The sequence below is a fragment of the Numida meleagris genome, chromosome 3 (assembly GCF_002078875.1).
Source record: "Numida meleagris isolate 19003 breed g44 Domestic line chromosome 3, NumMel1.0, whole genome shotgun sequence".
In the NCBI taxonomy this organism is placed as follows: Eukaryota; Metazoa; Chordata; class Aves; order Galliformes; family Numididae; genus Numida; species Numida meleagris.
In genome coordinates, this window is record NC_034411.1 from 74898987 (window position 1) to 74925597 (window position 26611).

Below are 26611 nucleotides of genomic sequence, written 5' to 3' on the forward strand. Positions count from 1 at the left end.
ACTATTCTAAAGGGAGAAAATGGGTCAATTTCATAGAAAATATCCATGCTTGTTGCAGTAGGAAGGCAAAAGTGTTTGTGGTCATGAGGTGCATTAGTACAGAGAGTGTGTGTTCATCTGGTCTCCCAGGTTGTTTTTTCAGTCTGAGAAGCTAGAGCCTTCCAGTTTTAACAAATAGAGCAAAGATGACTTGGATATATAAGAACTATAATTTCATTAAAGTTAGAGAAGAAATTCGGGGGGGCCTTCACAAAGGCTGGAAAAGGTAGAGAAGACCTCCATTCTGTACACGCTCAGCCTGTTTCTGGATGTTTATTATCTGCAGTCAAATGTGCCCTCGATCACTGCACATGGAGCTTTGGTATCCAATGAAAATTCTCTCAGTTATCCCAGCAAGGATACATCACATAGGCATCAGCTCTCTGGAGGCATCAGACAGAATCTCCCAAGGCTACCATCTTTCTTAGTCTCCAGATCCGGTCTTATTGTGTTGTAATTACTGGTGGTGCTCACCAGTATCTTTGGTCTCTGCTAGGACTTCTCACTGCTCATATTGTCTTAAGGCTTTTGGAAGAAGTGTTACATGGGGATATGAATACTATTCACATTTTCTATGTGTCAGATCATGCAAAGCCTCTGAGCACATCAGGGAAGCCACTGATGCCTTGGGAAGCCTCCCACTCTACTGTCACAATCACCTTGAGAAGAAGATGGCCCACTCTTAAGGATGGGGTTGGAGACTCTGAGACAGTGGAGCTGTTGCTGCACGTGGGGCAACAGCTGCTCATGGAGAGCTCAATCTCCCTTCTTATCCCGAATCTGCATCCCAGGTTGTTTACACCAGTGTGAAGGCTGCCGTTGCTCCACCATGGGATTTCAGCGTCTCTCTGCTGAAGTCACTGATCAACGAAGAGTAAATAGGACTGAATCACAGCTGTGGCCCTGTCTGGAATAGTAAAATGAGAGGTGAGAAGAAAGCAGGAAGTAAAGATAGAAGTCAACAAATAAATACAATTAAATTCTTTTTCAGTCGTGTTTATTTAGATTTTTTAAAAAACACTGCATTCTTCTGTGCTCATTTTACTTTGTAAAGGGCATTTCTCATTAAAGAATAGGTGGAAAAAATGTCAACAACTCTTTCAAATATATAAAGTTCAACACCTGCATAAATGTCTGTAAGACCTAAGGAATAGTCTGTGGGTGGCTTAGTTCTATGTGTTGGGTTTGAATCTCCTAATAAAATACATTTGCAATATATATAAAGGTAGATGCAGAATGTTATTACTGAACCTGTGCATACAGACGTTAAAGCTGAGGTATATTAATAGGCAATACCACCTGACAAATGGCTTGTGCAAGTGTAGGCAGGAATCAGGTGAGCTAATGAAAAACTGCTATAATTAGATGACCTTTTTCATGACACATTACATGCTGAAATTTTGTTTGAATAAGTGAAGTAAAAAATAGGTATTTCCCTCAGTTTCTAAAATATACATTCTCTTAATAAATCACACTCCCTATCAAAAGAAACAGCTATTTCATAAAGACAGTTCATCAAATGTTGGCAGTGGTAACTACTAACTCTGATGGCCACTGCCACATATAAACAAAAAAGTTATAAAATGCTTAAACTTTGTCATTATGACTCAGTAAGAAAGAACCTTAAAATGTTAGTATTTGCCATATTTTTATCTGATAGCTAGGAGTCTTCACATAGGCAAAAACTAAGTCAAAAGCACATGGGAAGTGCAGGAGAATTACTCACACTCATGGCTCTTGCCTCCAGTTCCCTAAGGGGCCTGATGTTCTGCTTCTCCTTACATTGACTGTTTTTGATTTTCTAGCATCCCACAGCAAATTATCTGAAGACTTATTCCCACGACACTGATCTTCTAAAAGATAAGGGCTCATGAACTGTCCATGTGAACATACAGGTAATTTCCCTTTATTTTCCAGTACCACATGCTACAGGCCTTCCTAAGTAACATTCTGCAACAAAATGGACGTTTCCATTACAACATGCATGGAATGACTTTAATATTGATCTAACATTTTATACAAGGAAATAATGTAATACTGCCTTATAAAAATGGCTTTCAAATTCTAAATGTCAGCATTTTTTAAGGAACACGAGAACAGCTGTACCTGGTCAGAGACGAGGTCAGGCTAACTTAGCATTCTGTCTCTGAAAGTACCAAACTTCCCAAGAGCTTCGTAGAAACTGTAAGATTAAGGCAAACACATAGAGCTGCTTGCCTAGGTTATTCTCCCAGCCTCGAGCAATCTGCAACTCAGGAGTTTTTGGCAATCTGCTTAATGAAAAATACCAGGAAAGAAATAACAGGCCAAAGTAAGGCATGCATAAGCCCAGTTGTATGGATTCACATACGTAAACTAAAAAGATATAAAAGTATCTCAAACTTTTAGCTTAAGAGTCTTTGAGTAGAACTGTCTTTCAAATCTTTTTAATTTTTAGCCTTACTAACAGCCAAACATTTTACTAGCCAACCCAAAGAAAATTCCCCTCTTCATCTTCATCCTTTTCATCAATCCCCATAACCAACAAAATGAAACTTTCAGCTGTTTACCATAGATGGTTAAACAGTCAGTAGAAACAATATAAAATAAGCTTTGATGGTAATATTCTGGGAATTTAGACTCAAAGCACCTGTGTGTGAGAAAGAGCCACTGCATCCTTCAGATCTTGAGCCAAAATTGTCAAAAATTACTACTTAAGGTTAGGCACCTAGTTCTAGACACGAAAAAGAACTGGTGCGTTACAATGGCCATTGGTACTTTGACATCAGAAGCCAACACCCCACGGCTGGGCAGATTTTTACAATTCAGGGTAGGGGAGACAATCAGTCAGGAATCAGATGTGTAGGACAAAGAAAGAATTTAGACATTTATGCTTCAAATTGTCATGTTTAAACCCCTCACTCAGCTGCCACCTAAATCTGGATATACCTAAAATCTATTACTGACTCAATTTTTTACCTTAATATACTCCAGGTCCCTGGAATAGTTTTGTTTTCGTGTATTGTGTGTTGCCAAGTGTGCCTGTTTTTGATACTGGTGGTTATCTGGGGACTTATGACTAAGACCTTGTAATCTACACAATAAAGGCATGCCTCTGTGAGAGTTCTTATAAAAGGTGAGCTGGGAAGTGGTCTTATATATAGCACCTCTGGACACCAGAGCTTCCTACTGATCAGAGTCCAAGAGTAAAACAGTAAAACACTTATATGGAGAGGACTCCTGCCCCAGCCACCACTCCAAACACCACTGAAATGACAATGTCTGCAGGCAAGAACCTCCTTCTACGAACATCAGTCATCTTCTTCTATGAACATCAGAGCAGCTGTGCCTCTCTTCTTGGACCTGTTCCCCATGGACCCTCGCTCAGAATTAGGCATCAAGCAAAGTATTTCACCCAAATATCACATGGAGAAGGTTATTTCTTTTCATGCAAAATCCAGAAAGAGCGACCACAAGAAGTGGCAGGTTTCAGTTCTTCGACCCTTGTTAGACAAGGAGATTTCAATGTGTGTATAACATTCCCACTTCAGTGACCCGGGTGCAGAGCAAAAGAGGTATTTTATAAAAGAATGCTCCTCATTCTAAGTGTTCAGCTTTCTGTAGAGTACTCCAGTGTTCATCAAAGCCCAGTTTTCGACCATCTCCAGCACAACTGTTATTTCATAATTTCAAGGATGTTCTTTGGTTGTAATGGTAGATTGTGCAGACAAAAAATCTGTTTATTACTGCTAACCATTTAAAGGTAAAGAAGTCACTCCTCCCTGTGTGGGTGTTTTCCATTTATTTCATGTATATTTGTTCTGCTGTCTAGCTTCAAAATAGTGAAAGCATGCTGGTGAAAATTCAATGAGATATATCTAAGTGTTCGGATTGTTTCATCTGTTCTGCAGTCGCAGCTTTGACAGAGAAAATGTTTCCAGCCATAAGATTTGCACTGAACAATACCAACAGCAGCCAGGAAGAGATAAGTTTGAGTACAAGTCTTGCTTATTCTTCTACTAATTTGTTTTTTGATACAGACAAATCCCTGAAAGGGATTTTTTTTCTTTTTTATTCCATGGTTTATGATTTGTAAGAGATTGAGAAATGCATCTGCTTCGCAGTCTGCAAGGTCTTTTGAAATCCGTAGATAGGTACTGCTCTGGGAGCACGACATATTATTAATATGCCACAGTTCAGGGTGAAGTGTATTAACATACTTTTAATGTGAAGTATGGAGATGGAGGAAAATTAGACAATAAGATTGAACTGAGATGGCAATATTAGCATTAAATACTATTATAAATAACACTATTTGCATATAAATATAAACAAAAGCACTAGCTGCATTGTCATGAGCCACAGGTATTTATTGCCTGTAGGGAAAATATAAATAGTTCTTGAGATTGTGAAATAATTCTCTATTACCTTTGCAAACACATTTTCCTCAAAGAGTGAATTTTACAAATGTTAACCCCAAAGCCAAACTATGTTGGTATTATTATTCTAATGTATCTTTTCTCTTCTTTCTTGTTTTTCTTCTCTTTTTTTTTTCAGTAGCTCCCTACTTAGACATTCTTCTTCCTTCTCATTTGTCCCCATGAACCTTGCCTCCTGTGTTTTGTCATCACAGTCTTTTCCTTTTGGTCCACTTCTCTGTAAGAGTCCTCTGCTGCCTTGCATTTTCTTCAGTTTCATTTTCTTTTTTCCATAGCATCAATTTTAGACAAAGAATATTCAGCTCTTCAATGTCTCCTCAGACATTAGAGTAGAGGAAATTTAAAACCGCTGTCACGGTTAAATAAATATCACATTTATTTTGCTGCATCATAGGGTGCAGGGCTGATTTGGAGGTGGAGATGTCAGAGATTTTCTTTGGACATACTGATTCAGGCATGACCTGATGAGTGGGACAGACAAGGTCTGTCTGAGCCTTCTCAACCCCTTTTGGTGCTACTTTCTGTCTCATTTCTTTTCAGGATTATTCATACAGTCCAGAACAGATTTGGAGTGGCTAGTTTTCATATGCTCCCAGAGCAGAGGTAGGTTGTTTACTGGGAAGCACATTAGGAAGGTAAGGCACTTTCAGCAAGAATCAGCTAGGCTGTGTACTTGTTGATCTCTACGTGCCGCTGCCTATTGGATAACACATAGCTCAGGGTATATTTTTACTATATTTCTTACAACATTCTTCAGTTTTAAATACAGATAGAGGTGGTTGTGCTAAGGCTGATACTAATTTCCAGAAAGTATCATAAAGAGTATGGCATATTTCAGGCACCTAAGGTCTGCCAGGTCAATCACAGAGGTAGAGTGCGCATTCTGACAGTCTATGTTTTCACCAAAGGACTACCATGTGCACACACATGCACAGAGACGCACACACACAAGCTTCATCAGCGTTATCTGGAGCTTCACAGATTCTATGTCCTTAACTGGCCTCATAACTTATTGAATTTGCGGTGCCACACACCACAATGCATTAGAATTCCACTTACAAGACCACGCTCTCTCTTTAGAGCACTTACATGGACAGTAAGTCTCCAAATCAAGTCTTTCTTCCACTTGAAGCCATCTCTCTCCAATTAAAAACTCCTTAAATTGGCCTTTTTTCTTCTGGTTACAAATTAAGGGGAAAATACTATAATTACTTGGTCATGAGACCTGATATTAACTAGTCACATTTGCTATGAAAATACATGGGACAACTTTACCACGTTAGATAAGAGACTCGGACAATAGTGGAGTTGATATTCATGTATTAAATTGCAGATCCATGTGACAAATTACATTTATCATGCACCTTTGACTGCTTCACCTGCATTCTGCCTACTAATCTATCTCTGTCAGGATTCATTCTAGCATTCTTAACCTCTGAGCAACTCTCTAGCATCTGCTATTTTTTAACATAGTTCAAAAAAAAATTTTTTTTAACAACAAAAAAAAAGCACTTTTCTCTCTAAATTACACTATGCAAAACAGAATATGATCAATACTAATCACAGGGTAATGTTTGGGATTCTTCTTATTCTTAGGAACGCAGTAGCATGTTTTCCTATGGGAGAAAGAGCCGACAAACAGCTGTTTCCTTCAGAACCTGCAAATGCTTCTAGCTTGGGTGTGCTGGCATATATTAGGCCTCAAGATTGGGACACAGAGATTTATAGACAAGTATCTTAGTATCATTTAGAGGTTCAGAACTGTATCAGTAATCATTCTGAGGCCTATGTAGTTTTCTCATAATAGTAAGTTAATTTGGCTTTAATGTAGAAGAAGTGCAATAACATTATCAATAAAAAAATCATAAAACTTCCTGAACCATTTCTAAAACACTTTTTATGTTAAATTTGTTATATAGCTTAACTTCATATGTGATATAAAGGTTTTATTGGTACTCATTGGGGATGATCTGTGTAATAAACTCTGGGATTCACCACAGCTAATACGTTCTGTACTCAAGTCTAGACTTATGCAGCCTGGCTAAAACACCCTGCTTTCAGTTAGAGATTAGGCAACAGCAACTACTTTATTTTGCTAAGAATTTGACTCCAAAATATGTACACATATCTAGTTTTTACTTTATTTTTAAAATGTTACAAGAATATTTATTCATGTGTGTCCCATTCATCTTTTTCACAATCATATACACGTATGTAGCTATATATATATATATGAATGAAAACACTGAGAGTTTGTATACCTATCTAACTAAGTGAATACCTCTAAAAGGGACTCTGATGAATGGGCTGCCAACTTTTTTTTTTCTTACATTCTTTAGCAAATTCCTATTATAAGAGTTTGTATACTGTATTAAATTATCCCAGTAATGAATCCTTATTTCACAATCATTTACAAATGTTCATATATTCCCCTTACTTATTCACAGAAAGACATAGACAGATATTGACACTTCTTCATAACATTCAAGTACAGTACAGAAAATTTTAAATTTAATGCCTTAATTTTGCCATTGTTGCAGGCCGTTGTATGCAGAGTTTTGCAATCAGGAAAATTTCAACTATAAGCCATTGACGCTTGTGCTATCTGTACTATAGCATATATTTTTTGAAGAGTTAAATTATCTACTCCTGTAGAGCAGTGTTTAAATTATAATGAAAATTAATCAACATTAAATTAATTGAAATTCAAATGAAAACTATCCTGTGGATGGTTTTGTGTAGTCATACAATAATGCAGTTTACTACGAATATTCAGATGTTATATTCACTGTCTGGTAAACTGGGACAAGTAATATGCTGGGGGTTTTTTTGTGATTTTTTTTAGCTCATCAGTGGAGTACATTAAGGAAATCCAAAGTGTAGAATCCAACACAAAATACAACACCAGCTTCAAAAAGATATTTGAGTATTTGACAGTAAATTTGCTTATCTCAAGTTTTTCACACTACTCCTACTCATTGATGAATATTTGTAGAAAGCAAACTCAAACATATCAACACACTGAAGTAAATTTATTTTAAAATCTGAATGCAGATACGTAGTGTTTGCCTAGAGCTAGAAGCAACACAGTTATGAGCACATCGTAAATACTATGTACACTTTGAATTCCATTGCTGCTACCCGTTATCAAAGGTCATGCTCTCAAGCAAGACATAAAACACAACTGCAGAATCATTTCTTACTTAAAACTTCATAACAGTGTACTTAGTGGTTAGAAATTACAAAATCTGAAGTGTTTCCAACACAGGAATAACTGTGTTTTGGAGATTATTTGAGTATTATCAAGTACAGTATTGATATAAAATTATATTTTTATGTTGCATATATATTTGAAAAGTTCTCATGCTTCTGATAAAAATCATGCAATAAAACATGTAATAAGATCTTGCTATTTATTTATAAAGATGGATATGCTATATAGGTATACACATGCTTGTTTTTTCTTCAAACTCTTCTTAGTTAACAAGGATTTTGTCATACACATACTGCACACACATAAGCTAACACACTTATACTCTCAGCAAAAATGTACTTGTTTTATTTCTTAGAAGCTTACACATTTTGCTTTTTTATGGGCCATTCCAGTCTTTTCTTAAATAAACAAACAACAACAAAAAAAAAACAGGAAAATATTGTGGAAGTCAGTAACCATCAGTTTAAGCTTTTTTAAAGATCAGTTGAGAGCAAAGGGAAAAATGGTAGGTCTCTTGCAAATTTTGTCTGAACACACGATCAAAGCTCTGTTTAAATGGGGAACATCAGGTTCTCCTAGAGTACCAATAAAATATCTTAGTTATACTTCTCAAGTTCAGAAGGACCGAACCAGCATCCATTAGGGTGTTTTGTGTCAAGGAACACATAAAAAAATGGTCCTATCTTTTTTTTTTTTCCCGAGAAAGGCACTTTCATCCTTTGTGAGTGGCAGACCTGCAAGAACAGAAATCGCTGGATTGTTCTCTAACTGAACTGAAGGTTCAATTTAACTGTTTTCTTATTGCCATGAGAGAGACCAAAGCTTATCAGCTTTTATGTTTTGTAGGAAATGAAAAAGAATAGAACTGGATTACTTTCCTTTTTGCAGGTCTGAGGTCAACCACAAACAGCTCTGGGGTCAATCTCCCTGCCTTATGCTCCCGGAGCATCCAGAGCATTCTGGTTAGCTGGGTACAGCTGGCTGCTGACGGTGCCACTTCGCACTGCCTTCTTAAAGGCTGACAAGGTGATGCATCACCTTGGCAGGCTTTTGTAGTGCTGTATCAAATTGGCTGCCTTAAGACAGGAAAAAATCTCCATCCCGACTGCGTGGCATGTGCAGTGTTAACACTAGGAGTAACTTGTTTCCAGCATTTTTGCATTGATAAGAGCCAAGAGAGAAAGAGGTATGTTTAGTTGAGTGGAAGATAACAAACACACAGTGCCACATTCTGTCTGTGTGCCCTTTGTTATCAGCAGGACTAGCGGCATTATGTACTGTACAATGAAAGATAACCATAGTGTGAGAGATAGCTGGCTTTGTAGCTTTATTGATTAAAAAGGACAGCACGCTAATCAGAAAAAAATGTTATAGGGATGGGAGTCAGTCCACTTGGAAAATGTGAAAGATGACGGCAACTCTTGAAATGTTAATTTTTTTAATAAGGTTGTAGGGCAGAAAACAGATTTCCTTTTAAAAAAAAACATATATACATACAGAGAGGTATCACTTCATTACCAATTTACAAAGATAGTAGCATTATTTTTATCTGATACTGTCACTAGACAAAACATAGTAATGCAGGTTTGAATCCTTCCTAAACAAAATGCACAGAACTATATTTTTGCAATACAATGTGGCTGATAAGGGGAAAAATCTGGAAGTGAATGAATATATAAATTACCTCAATAACTTGAAACTTTAGGCTGTTTTTTTTTTTTTTTCTTTGGTGGTGGTGATGGTAGTGGTTTGTTTTGGTTTGTTGATTTCTTTTATTGAATATGTGAATAGTTAAATAAGGACTTCAGAACACAGAAAACATTAACACTCCCTCCCCCTCCCCCCACCCACACACACACAAAATAGACCCCATATATCATTAAGGCTTTTGTAACACATTTTTAGACACTTCAGATGTTTATTGCTCTACCAAACTCTAAGCATTTAGACTAAGATTTGTCATGGCATATATCTGTGTCAAGATAAATTTGTTTGCAGGTAAAACATTTGTGTAATCTGTCTTCCAGACTCTGGCTCAGTCTGGGGCAAGAAAGGGACAAAACCAAGCTGGAATAGGATGGATGTGTTAAGTGTATGGTGGCAGAACATAACAGCAGAAATTCAGGCCAACTCTGCAGGGGTAGCCCAGAATTATGAGGATGCAGAGGTAATGTAAAGTCATTATTTTCCCCTTTGACTCTTGGCCTTGAGGTCTGTGCTGCATCTCCTAGAGCCACAACATAGACTCTCACCTGACGTGCTTAGCATTGGAGGGGAGGATTTCACTGAAAAAGCCTCTGTCTGTGCTACTAAAATCTCTGTCCAAATTTTATCAAATTGTTTATATTCCTTTGGGGCTTCACTGGTAATCCTTTCCGGTGGGGTGTAAGCTACTATATCTCTCATCCATCTCTCCCTGCTAGGAGCTTCCTCTGCTACCTGCTGTCTTGCAACATAGCAATTTACTACTGACAGTGTTACTCCCAGTAGTTTGATATGATGACTTGGTATAGCAATTTCAGTTCTTCCTTGCCAATATATGTTGCTCAGAATTCATAGACTTGTCTGGTCAGACTTCATATTCTCCCTGCAAAAGTGGGGAGGGGAAAGAAAAGAGGTAAGGTCACAGAATACATGGTGCTTGCTTTTCTGTGTTGGTGAACGTGTCAGTCCCAGCTCTCTAGGATGACATATTTTAGATGCTCATTTGAAGTTAAATACATTGCTTTACCCTTTCTTTACCCTTTCCCATACTGAGCGATGCCCATTTGCAAAGAACTGATAGAGCAATTTATACAACACCTTTGACAAATTGAATTTAATAAACAGTAACAGCTTAGTGTAGTTTTAACAAATCTACTCATTCCTCCACAAGTTCACTCCTCCACTCCTGCCTTTTCCCAGGATCCAGAGCCTACAGGAGCCCCTTATTAAGCATTTAGGCTGCAAGTTGTCCTTTGTTTTAGAGGAGCAAAAATACTCTCAGGCAGATTCTGGGTTTACCCTGCACTGAGAAGTGAGCTGCAACAAATTTAAGGTCACACAGATTATTCACAGCTTGTTTCTGCACCTACTTAAGTCAGCTGCCTAACCTTTGTTCTTTCAGGTTGGAGCAGAACTGAGCCCACAACTGTATTAAGCACCCGTGGGTATAGTGCTGTGTGCCTTTTCTCTTTCTTTTCATCCTCTAAAGCTTTGTTCAAAACCCCCCTAATTTACTAAAGCCAGTGATTTGGGGAAATGTTAAGTGGAGTCTTGGATCCTTCCCCATTTTATTTTGTTCAGATGAGTAGTACTGTATCACCTAAATTTCAATTTCCATGCATTTTAAAGTGAAAATTTCCTATTTTTTCCCCAAGTTATACCTTCCTATCAATTCAGTATGACTTAAAATAATAGATGTTTCATTTGATTTTCAGACCTCACCAATTAAAAATTCATTTTTCACCAATGTAGAAGTATTTATTAAATAAGCCAGTTATACATGTTGATTAATCATGAAAGTAGCAACACCTATATTCACATTATTAGGCGTTCAGATAGAACTGGTTCCTTCTGAGACAACCATGTAAGATGTTGTACTCAACTCACCTAGCTATAGTTCAGTGCCCACCGAATTTGTTCCCACTGAATGTAGTGAGTGTGATAAAGGAGATTTAATTTCTATAAAGCATTCAAAAGTGCAAATGGTTTTTTGAAGAGAGTACATACAACGCAAAGAACCTTTACTCAATAATCTAAAGTTATCTGTACCACGGGCCAGTCTGTATATTGCTTTTCTCATTATTCACAACACAACATGCCAGCAATAACAGACTTCATTATGCATTTGACCAAAATTACTACCACACATCTTAATAGCTACATGTGTCTTCATAGCTATGCAAAGCCCTTCCATAGTATAAAATAAATAAAAACAGCCTTACAAAAATTCTTCTATGCTGTTAATCTTGAAATACTTCATCTCTAATCGTAAATTGCAAAGACTTCCTTCAGCCCTGGATATTTTATCACTTGTGCTTATATGGTTTACACAGAATCACAGAATTGCAGGGGTTGGAAGGGACCTCAAGAGATCATCGAGTCCAACCTCCCTGCCAAAGCAGCTACCCTACAATCGGTTGCACAGGTTGGAGTCCAGACGGGTCTTGAGTATCTCCAAAGAAAGATACTCCACAACCTCTCTGGGCAGCCTGTTCCAGTGCTCCATCACCCTTACCGTAAAGAAGTTCTTCTGCATGTTTGTATGGAACTTCCTATGTTCAGTTTTTAGGCCATTACTCCAAGTCCTATCACTACACACCACTGAGAAGAGCTTGGCCTCATCCATTTACCTCCCGCCTCTATTTAGATACTTATAAACATTTATCAGATCTCCTCTCAGTCTTCTTTTCCCCAGGCTGAACAGACCCAGGCTACTCAGTCATTCCTCATAGGGGAGATGCTTTAGGCCCTTTATCATTGTGTCCCTCTGATGAATTCCTTCTAGGAGATCTCTGTCTTTTTTGAACTGAGGAGCCCAGAACTGGACACAGTATTCTAAAATGCCCTCACCAGGGCAGAGTAAAGGAGGAGCATTACCTTCCTCGACCTGCTGGCCACGCTCTTTTTAATGCACCCCAGGATCCCATTAGCCTTCTTGGCCACAAGGGCACATTGCTGGCTCACGGCCAACCTGCTATCCACCAGGTCATTCTCCGCAGAGCTCATCTCCATCAGGTCATCTCCTAACCTGTACTGATGCACACGGTTATTCCTCCCCAGATGCAAGACCCTACACTTGCTCTTGTTAAACCTGATTAGGTTCCTCTCTGCTCAACTCTCCAGTCCATCCAGGCCTTGTTGAATGGTAGCACAGACTTCTAGTGTGTCAGCCATTCCTCCCAGTTCTGTATCATCAGCAAACTTGATCAGTTTAGCACCTATCCTTGAGACCTAAGGTCCCACCATCAGCTGGGCAGCAAGTGACCACCCTGAAATCAGTTGGCCCATGCCCAAATTTAATTAAACTTCTCCCTGCACATGCAGAGGAAACTGATTCCCTCATTACTGCTTATGTGAATAATATGTGGAATTAATTCTCCTTCACTAAGTTATCACTGCATTGAGCAGACAAACAGATATAATGTTATTAAAAGTAATGAAATGGGTTCATCAGCAGTTAATGTTAATGTTTTGTGTCATTGAGATCATGTGTGCAATTTACGACAAAATTACTCACCTTTAAAGCTGCAGGATTCAGAAGATCAACAGCACATAGTACTTCTATAGATGAAAAAGGGAGGGAAAGATGGATTCACTTTTCTTTCTGTCTTATCCTCCACACATCAATGGAATGAGGGATGGAATCAGAGGAGGAAGTACAGCCTTCATTCCTGAGGAAGAGAGTCCTCCTGCCATAGCTTTGTAGGTCAGTAATACAGTACTGACACTGACATAACCAGTAATAACGCAAATATTTCATTGAGGTTTGTCAGCAGTGGTTTTCCTGAACTTCTCATAAACAGTCCAGAATTCTGTTTTTTCAATGCATGTGTTAATTGTAAAAGTATTTTTTCTAATGATCAGTGCTAACAAGTGATATTAAGTAGATATGAAGTGTTGAACTCCTTATTTATGTCTTTAACTTAATAGTGCACTGTAGACGATTACAGACTAGGTGTAACAGCAGGTAGCTTGAGAACTGGGGACAGTTGTAGCATAGAGGACTACAGGCAAGCGGTGATAAGGGATGTAACATTGCTTAGAAGTGTAAACAGCTTACCAGACAGTCAAAGAAATACAGGCCCAAAGCTGGACAAAAAGAGTTGTAGGAGCATCAGAAAACAAATAAAAATTAATGTACATAAAACAGCATGTTAGAAAACATATAAAAACAGCTCAAGTGAATGCAAATAAATAACAGAAGAGAAAGAAACTACCAATATCAACATCACTGTCATTCCAGTAAAAGATTTGTGATACTGATGGCTTGTCATATCTTGTCACAGTCTAGGCAGAGAGCAGTGAGGTGGTAGAATGGTAAAAATTAGTGTTGGGAAGCAGGGAAGCATTTGCTGTCACTGAAAGGACTGCCTGAAAGCACCTGATAAAATGTCTGAACTGCATCTGCTTATATCTATCTTGTCAGATGATTCTGGTATTCAGTGGAAAAACAAAGAAGCACAGATAATAGTCAAAACAGTCAAATTTAGGGGCCTAGAAGATGAGCACGTAAATCTGTATTAAATTCCTCAACTTCTTCCATTGATATGTTAACCTGAGGGTTGAGGGTCATTATAACAATCTAGCTTCAGGCAACAAGGCATGGAGATGTAAATGTTTCCAGGCTACATTTCAGAGTATAATTCAGAGCATTTAAACAATTATGGTATCTCCTGTTGATTTGCAAAATTATATCCTAGTCCAGTAGAATCTTTGTTTACATATTAGAAGCAGTTTGCAAGTATGATTTTTAGCTCTGGAACGTGCAGCATGGCAGCTACCTCCTAAATGATTGAACAGAGGGAATTAAGGCAAATGCTAAACCCAGGACAGTGTAGATATGTTCATGGCTGGACTGAATCAGAACGAGTTGTAGAATGACCTGAGGAAGTTAATCCTGGCTAAACTCCAGGAGGCATTTATGCCCTGCCCACATTTCCCCTGTTGTTTCATTTAAATTTTATCTACACTTCCTCCTGTTAAAACACTACCGTGTAATACTGTTGTCCCAGAAAGGGTTGGCATCATCCCAAGGGAAAATGCATTTCAACAGCAAGCCCAGCAATCTCCAAAGAGTCTCTGAAAAATTCTTTATTATCCTTCTGGGTGCATTATCCTATAAAAATGCCAAGTACAACAGTAAATAATGCTGCCACTCTGCTATTCATGAAAAGGAAAGCAGATCAGTATGTGAAGGACATAGGACACTTGGAAAGTACCCAAATGAAGCTTCCATTTAACCTACATGAGGCCACGCTAAATATCCCAACTGAAATGCTCCTTCTTGCCTTTCAGGAGTGCAGACAGCAGCAACTGGAAAGTGCAGTGCATCAAAACTTTGATTATGATTCATGTACAAGTGGAAATTGAAGTAGATCTCTCAATAATCTTAACTAACTAAAAAACATTGCAGTTGTTCAAGTGAAAATCCATGTAAGTATGAATATGCAAGTCTCTCCCTAGAGTACATAGACACAATACAGACATTCATATACATAATACACATAAGGCTGCTGAGGAATTGTTGGGTTTTTTTTGGCTGTTTGTTTTGTAGTTTTTTTTTTTTTTTTTTTACTGATTACAACAGTAATGATGACTTCAGTGCTGGGCGAATTCTGAAGACCAGCTGGGGTTAATGACCTGAAGTGTAGCTACAGGCCATCAACTCATCCCAGTCAGCCATTAATCCTGCGGAACTACCCAGTGTCTCTACTGTTATTCTCTACTTAATTCAGTTTCCCTAATTTTAGAGCAGCTTTAGAAACCTTGCTGCAGCCACTGAGCAGCTCTGTATTTTATTAGCCCCGCATTTCTACTGCTGAGTATGGGTTGTTTTCCCAGCCACTGATCACCTCTAAACACTGAACAGACTTTATTAAATAAAGTTGGTTATCAAGCTGCTGAGCATCTCCAGACATTTAAATATTTTATATGTGTTTGCTTTGAGTGGCCCTGAGCAATTAATACGTTGTTCCATTAGGAGGGTATTTTACTAACCACTAAGTGACTCTAAACACCTAATATATTTCACAAGAAGTTTCTATCCCAGCCATTGAGCAGCTTTAAACACTAAACTGGCGACATACATTTAAAAAAGAAATCACTCAGTGTTTTGCATTTCTCACAAGTAATTTCCTGTCCCTACTCTTTTAAATATTATTCTTTTGTTTTATGGGATTTTTTTCAACTGATGTTTTCCTATTTACTTTGCTGAACCTCCACTACTTTTCATTCAAAAACTCAGAGCTTCGGTGGAATTGGCTTTGCTTCATTTCCTTCATCTAACTCAAAGAAAAGAAGAGCCATGGGGGACAACATGAACCCCGGTATCCTTCTGGCACAAAATTAAGGGATTAGAATATATTCATGTTGTTCTGACCAAGATAATAATTCAGGCTTTAGACTTAAAAATATCCTGTGGTGTATCCCTGCATATACAACCACCAGTAGCATGACAATCAAAATGACAGTGATTCAGTAGGTATTGTTAATCATCATTACAGATCTCCAGCCCAGTGCTGTCAATGGGCAATTCACACTGCTGCAGCAAATGGCTGAGATTAGCTAACATCTGGTCACACAGACTGTGGACTTACCTGCTAGCATTTCAGCACTCAGGCCTCCTTCCTACCATTTGCTTAGTTCAGCAAGGTCTCTCAGTGGCACTTCAGGCAAGAGTTGTCACCACTCCTCTGATGTCAGCAGAACAGTGCACTCCTTGGGTGTCACTCCTGGATCTCACTGCTCAACCTCCATGTCTCCATTGCATCAAGCAAGGATAGGACCTCCCCAGTTCCCATGCTAGGCAAAATTCCCACCAAACTGGAGTTGTGCTGCTTTTCAAGAGCAGTAAAATCTGTGTGACAGGTGTCATGGTGTCATCTAAGGATCTGCAGCCATGACAAGGGGGACAGGCCCGGAAAAAAAGGAAGAGAAATAGAAGGGAAAAAAAAAAATTGTTGGCGGGTAGGGGCCGGCCCTGAGCAGTCTGGCGGCGAAAGTGGCAGGGAAGTCGTGGACCCACACCCTGGGGAAAACAAAGGGAAGAGGGGAGAGGTAGGGAAGTTGTAGACAGATCTAAAACAAAACAGTGGCACCAATCTGAGGAGGAACAACTAATTTTACTAAATATATCGAAATTGAGGCCAGTAAAATCAGAACAGAGAGTTTACAAACTGAGATTCTTACACCGTAAACTGCAGGAGGACCACATGCTTCTCCGCCGGGCAGGAAGGAACAAACCCCACATCTGCCAGGCGGCTTCACCACCCCCTCCAATGCAAAGACCCCTGGGAAGTGCATCTCCTCCCCTCCCCCTCGAAGGACCACACACCAAAAAAGGCAGTTTGCAGTAACCAGGGAATTAACTCTTTAACTGCCCGTGCTTTACATGATGTAATGATGTGGAATACCGACAACAAAAATCACAAAACCATGACAACGGGTCAGGCTTGCATAGCAAGGGTCAGCATGGGCTGGTATTCTAGCCAGCTCATAGCCTTATGGGAACTTACATAAATGGTAGCTCACTGTACGCAGGCCTACACAACACCAAGCCCACCAGCTCTCCTACCACATATCCACCTGCTCTAGCAGGGGCTGGTGTGCTCACCCACTGCCTCCACAGATTGGGCGGCTTTGCCTCTGGATTCCTCTTCTGGGTTGGACCAATCAGAGGGGAAAGGACTCATTCACAGCCTTTATCAACTGATGCTTTTACTGGGCGGGTAGGTCTAGCATGTTTAGAAACAGACGATGTTCCTTTAAAGCAGTACTGGTGAGCAGAGCATTGCTGACTGTTACTAAGTGTTGCAATACTTGCAAAGGAAGGAAACGTAGCAAGCCCTGCATTAAATTAAGTAATTGAGTAAAGTATATTGTGAATAAATTTCTGTTATTTTCCCAGAAAGAAAAACAAAAAAATTTAAATGTTAAGGGACAGGTTATCTGATGAATAACACATTGTCCTGCTCCTAATATGATTTGAAAAACTTCTGCAGAGACAATCTAGGCATGAATTCAGAAAACTTGGATATAGAGCAGTGAAATAGCAATATAAACTTTTCATTATTATTATCTCATAGGGAAGGTTTTTTCAACTCAGTTTGATTGCATATACCATCTATCTGTCTTCTAAAACAGTAGAGAAATCTTTTATCTAACCAAATCAGCTGGATCAACTGAAGCCAAAAAAAAAAAAAAATAGAGGTTATGTTATTACCTCAGAATATATTGGCCCAAGTTAATGGTTATGGTATAGAAGTGTACCAACAGCAATTTAGACGTCCTTTGCCAGGATGGACCTTACCTTTCAGGAGAGTTTTGATTTACGTCTCCTCAGTCATTGCTGATATTCTGTAATTTTGTATTGGCTCTACAGCAATAGTGACAAGACAGTTTTTATCTTCAAATGACATACCAACATATTTCAAATTTTAGCAATAAGATGCTGCCTTTTAATATTTGGATTGTTAATATTTGGATTGCTAGACTGACTTTGACAGCTCAGTCCGTCTCTGTGCTCACACACCTGGGTATGAATTAAGGAATGAGGTAGTATGTAGAGAATGATGGAAGATTACAGTATATGAGTGGAGATCATTATTTAGATAACTCCAGTGCTTTCAATATTGTGTGTAAGAAAATTCTGACTTTTGCACACATGTAACTCAGGCCATCATCCAGGTATCTGAGTTTCTTTCTGTGAGCAGGAGTACAAAAACAGATATTAATATTTTATTTTTAAACCTCCATTCACTATTACTTTCCTGAAGTTCCAACAAAATTACCTGTTTTCCTGGAGCCAGTTCTGGGACCACAAGCTGTTATCTTTGGACAAAATCTATTTTGGACTGTTCTTCATGGGAGGAGGCTTTGCCTTTCCAAGCACTGAAAAAAATCATGCATTTTAAAGTTGGGAAAAGATTTTTCTTTGGCTTGCATATTTGATTCTTCATTCAAATGCAGTTTTCATGCAGTTAATATATTAACTATAGAAAGTCTAAAATAAACACAATGAAAAGCAAAATCCAAGTTAAGACCTTTAAAAATAAAGGGTATGATGGAAATATCAACTGACTCTCGATTCTGTAAATACAGAAGCACAACTTTGTTGACTTTGGGTTAGGTTCAGTTCAGATATGATGAATATCATATTTATTTCAGCATGAATTGCAAGCATTGGAGTCACCACCAGTTATGAGAGAAGTCAGTCCTACGATAATCAAAATGATAATGAAAGAATAAACTGTCATGAGAGCAATACATTATTCTTGTATTGAAAGGGAAGTCTGCCTCTTTTCTATTAGTATGATTAATGCTCCTGATTTTTACGCATTTACTTCTTCCACTGTTGTAGTTCTTGGACTTATATAACAAAGACATGTATTCTGTAACAAAATAAAAGATATACAGTTGTGTTTCAAAAGAGAATTGTACTACTTTAAGATACAATATTTTCAGTAATATCTAATGTGATACCTTTTATTGACACATTATCATTATATTATGATTCTATGATTCTATGACACAGTCTTAGCTGTTGGTTTTCAGTGGAAGTTTCCATATGTAGTTCTGGAGTAGGTCTAAAAGTCCCTTTAGATGTGTGCATCCTAACAAATCGACAGAAATTCCCACTATGTTACAATTTCTGGTAAAGGCTATAAATTTCACAAATTCTTTGTGAATAATGGAATTACATACCACACTTACACAAGTAAAGTACAAAAATAGCTTGTCTGATCTAATAACTAAAGGTCACAAGACTTCACTGGACAAAGAATGTAAATCTTTGTCCTTTGTGCAATGAAAGACTGACTTCGCATCAAAAATATTTGTTTTAAGAGCAGTTGTGTGAGCTGCAAAAACTAAAAGCCACTTGCTGTTAGTAAACTGGTGCAACTCTGTTTGGTGCCTTAGACTATTTTCTTCAGCTGTGAGCTCTTAGGAAAAAAGCTCAGGAGTAGAAAGCTCAGTTTTGAGCTCTGTTTTCCATCTGGATAGTAAATAATGCAAAGATTTTCCCACTGATCTTCAGCAAAGAGTTCTGTTGTATCTAATTTACATGAACTTAAAGGATCTGAAATGAACTGTTTGCAAATATCACCCGAGGTTAAAGATTTCAAACAAACTTTTTTTCCCTATAAAATTGTTCTTTCTACAAACAGACACGTGACAGACTGCATCTCAGTCTATTCATCCTATCCATTCAACAGTATATCTCTCAAAGCTTTTGTCAAAGAATTGTCTTGCATTCCTCTTTTCCATTATATTTTCTAGTTCTCATTTACTTCAGTTCTTTTCTCTTGTTATCTTAAAAATTTTCCATCTAAAAATTGAATTACAAACCTCCCATTTCTTAAGACTCTCTGAGATAACAGAGATCTATAATCAGTCAGCTATTCATTTTTTAAAATCCTAGATGAAGCTTCTGCAAAGCTATTACTTCAGGAACACAACTGGGTTCTCTGAAGGCTGTTCTTTGTTTGAACTGTATGCATAAAATCTAATCTCAGGTCACAAATGGAAATTATTGTGGTAGTATCTTCATGATTTCCTAATACTAAGTATCACAGTATTGCTCCACAGTTTAACGTGACTGTTGACATCTCTGTTGAAAATGCCCCGGACTAGAAGATAGCTGGAAAGGAGACAGTCTTGAACCCAGGAGCAGCAGAAGTATCTCCTATATCACAGGGTGGCCCCAGCTCTTGTTTTTACCTGTATGGCTTGCAGTATTCAAGGACATGAATCAGCACAAGAGCAACTGAACACAGCCATTCTCTTAGGACTACTTTTCCTAGGCAGAAGAAAATGCTGGAAGTCTTGCAAAGACTTCTCTGCCAGACTCATCCATGGTACTGAAGGCAATTCTGAGACTTCTAAAATGTATGCCCTGTGCACTGGTTAGCCATGTACCTCAATGTGCCAGAGATGATGCAATGCTTTCATGCCCCCAATTTCACAGCTGTTGCCTTGGTTAGGTGCAAACTTAATCTTTTGTCACCCTTCAGTGGTTCAAACAAGACTTAGGAAGTACCAGGGTGAAGATTCAGAAGTATTACTAATGCAAAAAAGGTTACCAGAAAACCATGACTGCTTCATTCTCTGGAAAACTGTCAGGCACTTTAACATGTCAGTTCGTCATGTACATGCTAAAATGTTCAGTCTTGTCAAAGAGGGTGTTTCAGATGGGAATGAGTACCTAGGACATGGAAGCAGTAAAAATATAAGCTGTGCTGAGCCAGATCGCTGCTTTGAAAACTGTTAAATCAATATTATTAATTCTTGAGCCCAAGAAACCCTCATAATTGTGCAAGTAATCAGAGTACACCTTGGTAAACCCTTGGGTGTTAGGAACAGCACTGTAATTTGTAATTTGATCATTGTTGTCTAAAATCCACTCTGCCACAGTAAAATTTACTGATCCAAATCAAAGCACCACACAGTCACTCACTCACTTCCCTCCCTCCCAGAGAGTGAGAAAAAAAAAACAAAGTAGAATTCATGGGTTGAGATAAAAACTATTTACTAAGACAGAAAAAGGAAGAGAAAGAAAGGATAATTGTTATAATAATAATATATATATACAAAACAAGTGATGCACAAGCAATTACTCAACACCCAACCAACTGATGCCCAGCTATCTCCCAAGCAGTGGCAGCCCACCCAACCTACTCCTCACTGATTTCAAGCTGTTTCCACATGACGTCAAACTGTAAGGAATATCCCTTTTGCCAGTTTAGGTCAGCTGTCTTGGCTCCATCCCCTCCCAGCTCCTCATGCCCCCTCAGCTCCCACACTGGCAGGATATTATGAAAAGCTAAAGACTGAAACATCCTTGGCTCTGCACAACACTGCTTAGCAGCAACTAAAACACTGGTGTGATTTCAACACTGTTTTTATCCTAAAGCCAAAACATAACATCCTACCAGACACTATGAAGGAGAAAACAGCTCTGTCCCAGCAGAAACCAGGACAACTTGGTACATTTGTAAACATTCTCTACTTACTTTTACCTTGTCATTTTTAACTAACAGGTTGAATAGTTGACTATCAGAGCACTGAGTGAATAGTTATCGTAAAATTCTTTATAAATTGAAGAATAAATATGTTTGCCATAATTAAATGTTGGCATGAAAAAGAAAGATCAAGAATAGAATACATGAAATTTCCCCAGAAAAATGTTAGACCGTGATAAGCCCCATGATTTTCAATACTCTGCATTTTCCTCACAATTTGTTCTTCTCTTCCACACTCCCATTAAGCAAGTTCTCTCTCTCTACATTTCGACATATCCTTTGTAACAGACTCCATAAAATTCTCTGAAAATCTGACAGACTAGAGAAGGAATTTTGAGGAATACAGTCAGCATGCAGAGAGCTGGATTTTTTATGCCTGTTCTTTAAAACTGTTCTAATTTACAAATTGTTTTTCCAGGCCCTGGTAGTTAGAACTCAGTATATGGAAGACATAAAGTAACAAGGTCTGGAGTAGCACAATGCCATCTATATGTGTAAGATACTCAGTACATTTCAGCCAACTCCCTTTCATAATTGATGTCCCAACCTACTAGAGCAACCACAAGAGAGTAGCATTTGACATCAAAGGTTAATATATTTTAATTCTGGAGAGAAGTTTAGAGGCTGGTTTTGTAAGAATAAAGTTTCTTTCTTCTCTGCCCTTTTCAATGAGAGATAGAAAAGACAGCTGTTTTATTAAAAACAGGCAAAGTCCAGAACGAAAATGATTTAAAGAAAAAGAAAAAATAATAAAAAAAAAATGAAAGTTGCAGATCTAGAAAAAAAAAAAAAAGCATCGCAATTGAATAACAAAATCTTGGGTTTATCTAGTATGCAAATTTTTTTGCATAAGAATTGGCATGAGCTCCTTTTCAATGTAAATGAGCGGCAAGTAGCTGATATTAAAGTATCTACCATGTCTTTCCTATTTTCACCCCAAATCCCTTGTTCTAGGTAAGAAGTGGCTCTGGGCAGCCTGGTCTAGTGGTTGGCAACCCTGTACTCAGCGGGGTGGTTGAAAATGGATGATCTTTGAGGTCCTTTTCAACCCAGGCCATTCTATGATGATATGAAGAAATTGAGGCTCTGCTATAAAGTAAAATTCTCAAAAACAGAAGTGCCAAAGTTCTGTTAAGATGCCAATGTCTGTTATGATGATAGGCCATTGGTACAGGACAGCATATAAGAATGCGCTTACAGAAATCACTCTGCTTACATAGGAAAACTGAAGGTTCAGAAACTGAAGATGGAAATAATTAAAGGCAAACTTCCTACGAAGAGGTACTAAAAAGGTTATGGCTTTTATAACATCACAAACATATTCTGGCACAGATCTTCTCAAAATATATGTCTAATGCATAACAGTGAGAGAGTAGCTGAAAAAGATAAACTAGAGTGAGCAAATGTGCAAAGTGCTTTTATCATTGTAATCCCTTGTTATTAAGTATGTTAAAGATCCTTCAACGCAGTTTGCTGGAGAACTATCTGTTTATTCTTTCTGACTCCATATAAAAAACGAAATTTATTAATTCTATGCAAAGTTCTTAGCATTTAGTATTGCAACCAATTCAATACAATTGACTGAACCACACTTCTTGCAATTTCCTGTAATTATGCTTACAAAAACCTCTTTAGTAGAATCTCTTGTAACTTTGTTTTAGTTTAATAGCAGGATCCTGGATTAAGTACATCAGCATGGTGACAGAACAATCCAAAAGAAAGTATCCAGAAAAGCCTTCAAAGTCATAGCTGTACAGCTGTAACCATATTATGTTTATGTTAGTAGCTTCTACTCAGTCTTATATTGGAATCACATTTGGCTCTCACTACACTCTTTCTCATGAGAATTTAGACATCACAGTTTGATTTGTTCGCTATCGCAGCAAAGAAGGGCAAAGTACGGCTGGAAATGATAGTGCAGCATCACTGACTAGGATCTCTCAAAGCTTTAATGTGATGCCCAGAAGAATTTGCTTCTGGGAACATCAGGCAAAGAAACAAAAAAACACGAATGATTAAAGCACATTTCCTCTTTGGAAAGTTATTATATAAACATGGAAGTTCTTTATCCAACAGATGTGTAAACTTTGAGTCTTTTTAGTCATCATATCTGCTTATCTGACAAATATGATTTATTATCTTCCCATGAAACTTTGCAATGTAGGATATAAAAAGGTAGAAAGAAGTTCATCCTGACTTGCGTATGATTAAAGTAATTGTTAACTGAGGGACAATTTTGAAATATGCAGTGAATACACATACTATGTCTTAAGCGTGCAGGCAGTCCTAGGGAAATCGTTGCATAAGTATATATCAAGCTGAGACTAGGATAATATTCAAATATCATAAAAGAGGTTACTGGTCTCAGTAGCAGTGGATAAAGCTGTAACTTCTGTATTCAGTACTTTTATTCTTAACAATATCAGTATGTAAAATAGCATGATAAAAGCTCATACTAATGTTACAAGAAAAAAAGTCAACTTCTTAAGAAAATAAACTGAATAAATCTGATTAGAAATAAACAGAAATACAGTAAGTGTAAAAAGTCACAGTGACACTTTTCAGATTACAAGCACACTTGGAGGTGACCAGGTTTCCAAAAAGGATATCTTCCCGTTCACTAGCATCAGCATTTTTGACATTCTCGTTATTGCATGTACTGATGGACTGACATCCTTCTCACAAACTACCAAGATTACAAATGAAGGATACTGTAAATGGCTAACACAACAAATTGAAAACATTGAATAGGTCAAAGCCATAGCCTTTACTACAATCTTCTCTGGAAGATAAGTAGAGGCAATGTGATCCTCATTTTTGTGTTTAATCTGAAAAATTTTTGAAATGTTATTCTGTGAACACATTCCAATGACAAAATTGTTTTTGGAAACAAACAAAAAAATAAAAAATACCAGTGAAGTAAAAATGTAGTCCATGCTTTTGAAGTTCATACTTTATGAAGCACTATATGTGTATAAGTGAATAACTTTAGGCTATCTATGCACAAAAAAAAATAGAAAAGAACTATGAAAATTTAAGTAGACTGAAATCAATAATTTTTCTGTATAACACCTTCCAGAGTCTTCAACTCCTTTGGACAGAAGGCTCTTCTTACTGGGAATACTGATCCCTTGGCTTCTCATCCTAATTAAGGTGTAATTATGTAGGTGTAATTAGGTGATAATAACACTCAAAACACTTAGCCTGTTTTCCACAATTGAATCCACAGTTGAGCTCACTATGGCATAAAATTCTGAACTCAGATCTCATGGCGCTAATTGCTTCTTCACCCCAATTTAATCTGGCATGTATGCAGAAGCCAAAGAGCTGTGAGGGATACTTATGGCATGAACTATGAAATATATCTGGGCAATTCGTCTGTCACTCTTTTTGTAGGTATGTGACAAAGACAATAAAAATATTGGTTACTTCAAGTAGTGTCTACTTCACAGAAATTAAACTGCTATTACAGAGGAGAAGTGTAATAATCCACTCAGTCTTTGGGGTAGGCTTTATTTCCCATAATTTTAGACACCTGAAAGTCAATTATATGTTTTAAGGGAGACTCTTCCAATGCCTCTGCAGTCGGTGGAAAAATGGAGGGAACCAAAGGATGATTAATCTCACACCAAGGTAGATTTTAAAGCAGATAGGACAAACAGCTTTCGATGGTTGCTTCTCCTTCAGCCTGAATTACAAGGAGGATTTGTGCAGAGAAAATGCTAGAGCCCCCTCAGGCTGACCCAGCCATAGCATGCCAACTAAGCATCTTCAGATAACTATGGAGCCAACTACAAAGCAGAACAGACATAAGGAGCTGCCATGAGCTGCACAGTCAAAACTTTCTTCAGGGAAACATCCTGACTTTCTTACTTTCTTAATCTGTACAACCATCAATGTTTTGAATGCCTAAGGGAGAGCTGTACCTTAATGAAAAACAGCCTTTTGGGTTTAAAATATGTAAAATTAGTGCACGAGTGCATTTCAGACAGGCTATTGGACCACCGAAGTTGTCTCCTAGTCAGAACAAACGCAGCATTTTTTATCTTGTGTCATCAAGCTTTTGTGAGGCCTTCAGAGCCTGTTGAATTTACTGGTAATTGCCAGTTGCTAATCAGTAGCTAGCAACGTGGGATCATGCCTTCCCTTTCCTGACTGCAAGCACTTCTTGTTCCCCCTTTATCATCTCACACACTCTGGCCTTCTTCTGTGGACCATTCAAAGATCTGACTCTTATTACCAACCTTTAAAAGGGATCAGCACCTGCCTCAGCACCACAGTTACCTGTGATGTAACCACAGTTACATCATGAATTTCAGTTACGAATTGGATCCTAAGGGAAAATGAATATAAAAAAAAAGTAGTAAGACAATCAATGCCTCTCTCAGAAAAAGCATCTTTCTCTGGATGTGGTAAAATCTCAGTTAATTACATAATGAACTATTGTTCCGTTGTTGCTTGTGTTCCAGTTTTGAAAAATGCACAAAAGTCAAGAGGTAGAACTGCAAATTGTTGCATACAGTGAAAAGATCTGGGTTAATGATATCTCTTGAGGAATCAAATGAAGAGTGCACATATTTATGTAATTTACCTCCTCCAAAAACTTGAACGTTATATGCAATGACAACTTTCTGATGGTGTGCCAATGCACATCTTAGCTTTTATTGTCCTTTGTGAAAGCAATCATATTCAAAAATATGTTATCAAGAATGGTGCCCATTAATTAAATTTAGGAATCATTAGCAGTGCTTGACATTAACAGATTTAAATTCATTTTTTGAATCCTAATGAGTGCACTTTTTTAATCCAGTATTGTGTGTACTTCTCTTGAGGTACCACTGAGGATGAAGTGCATTAAAAATATAATTGCAATTAAACCCTGGTAGATTAATGTTTTGTCATGATTTACACTGTCTGGTTTGTATTCAGTTCAAGAGTTGTTTTCCCTTTGTGAATCATATATTGATGATTCAAATGTAAGATTCTAATTGTTTTAATAACGAGAACAATAAACACAAATCACCAGTTGTTAATGTTTTTTTAAATATTAATAAAATAAACAGAAAACAACCAAACCAAACAAACAAAAAAGGTTTTGTCTCATGCCTGAGTACTCCTTTAGCTAGCAACATCATTTCCAAGAATGACAATATCCCAAAATATGTCTTGGAAAAACAGACAGATGTATTCTTCTGGCCAATGGAAAAGTTGTTAAA

At 37.8% G+C, this 26611-nt stretch overlaps 1 long non-coding RNA gene across 1 annotated transcript; it reads right to left on the reverse strand.

Moving 5' to 3' along the window:
• LOC110396854 lies at window positions 7266-19218 on the reverse strand. The gene is made up of 3 exons (XR_002437313.1): window positions 18165-19218; window positions 12893-16402; window positions 7266-10258 (listed from the first exon to the last, which is right to left on the reverse strand). It is a non-coding gene; the product is annotated as an uncharacterized LOC110396854 (long non-coding RNA).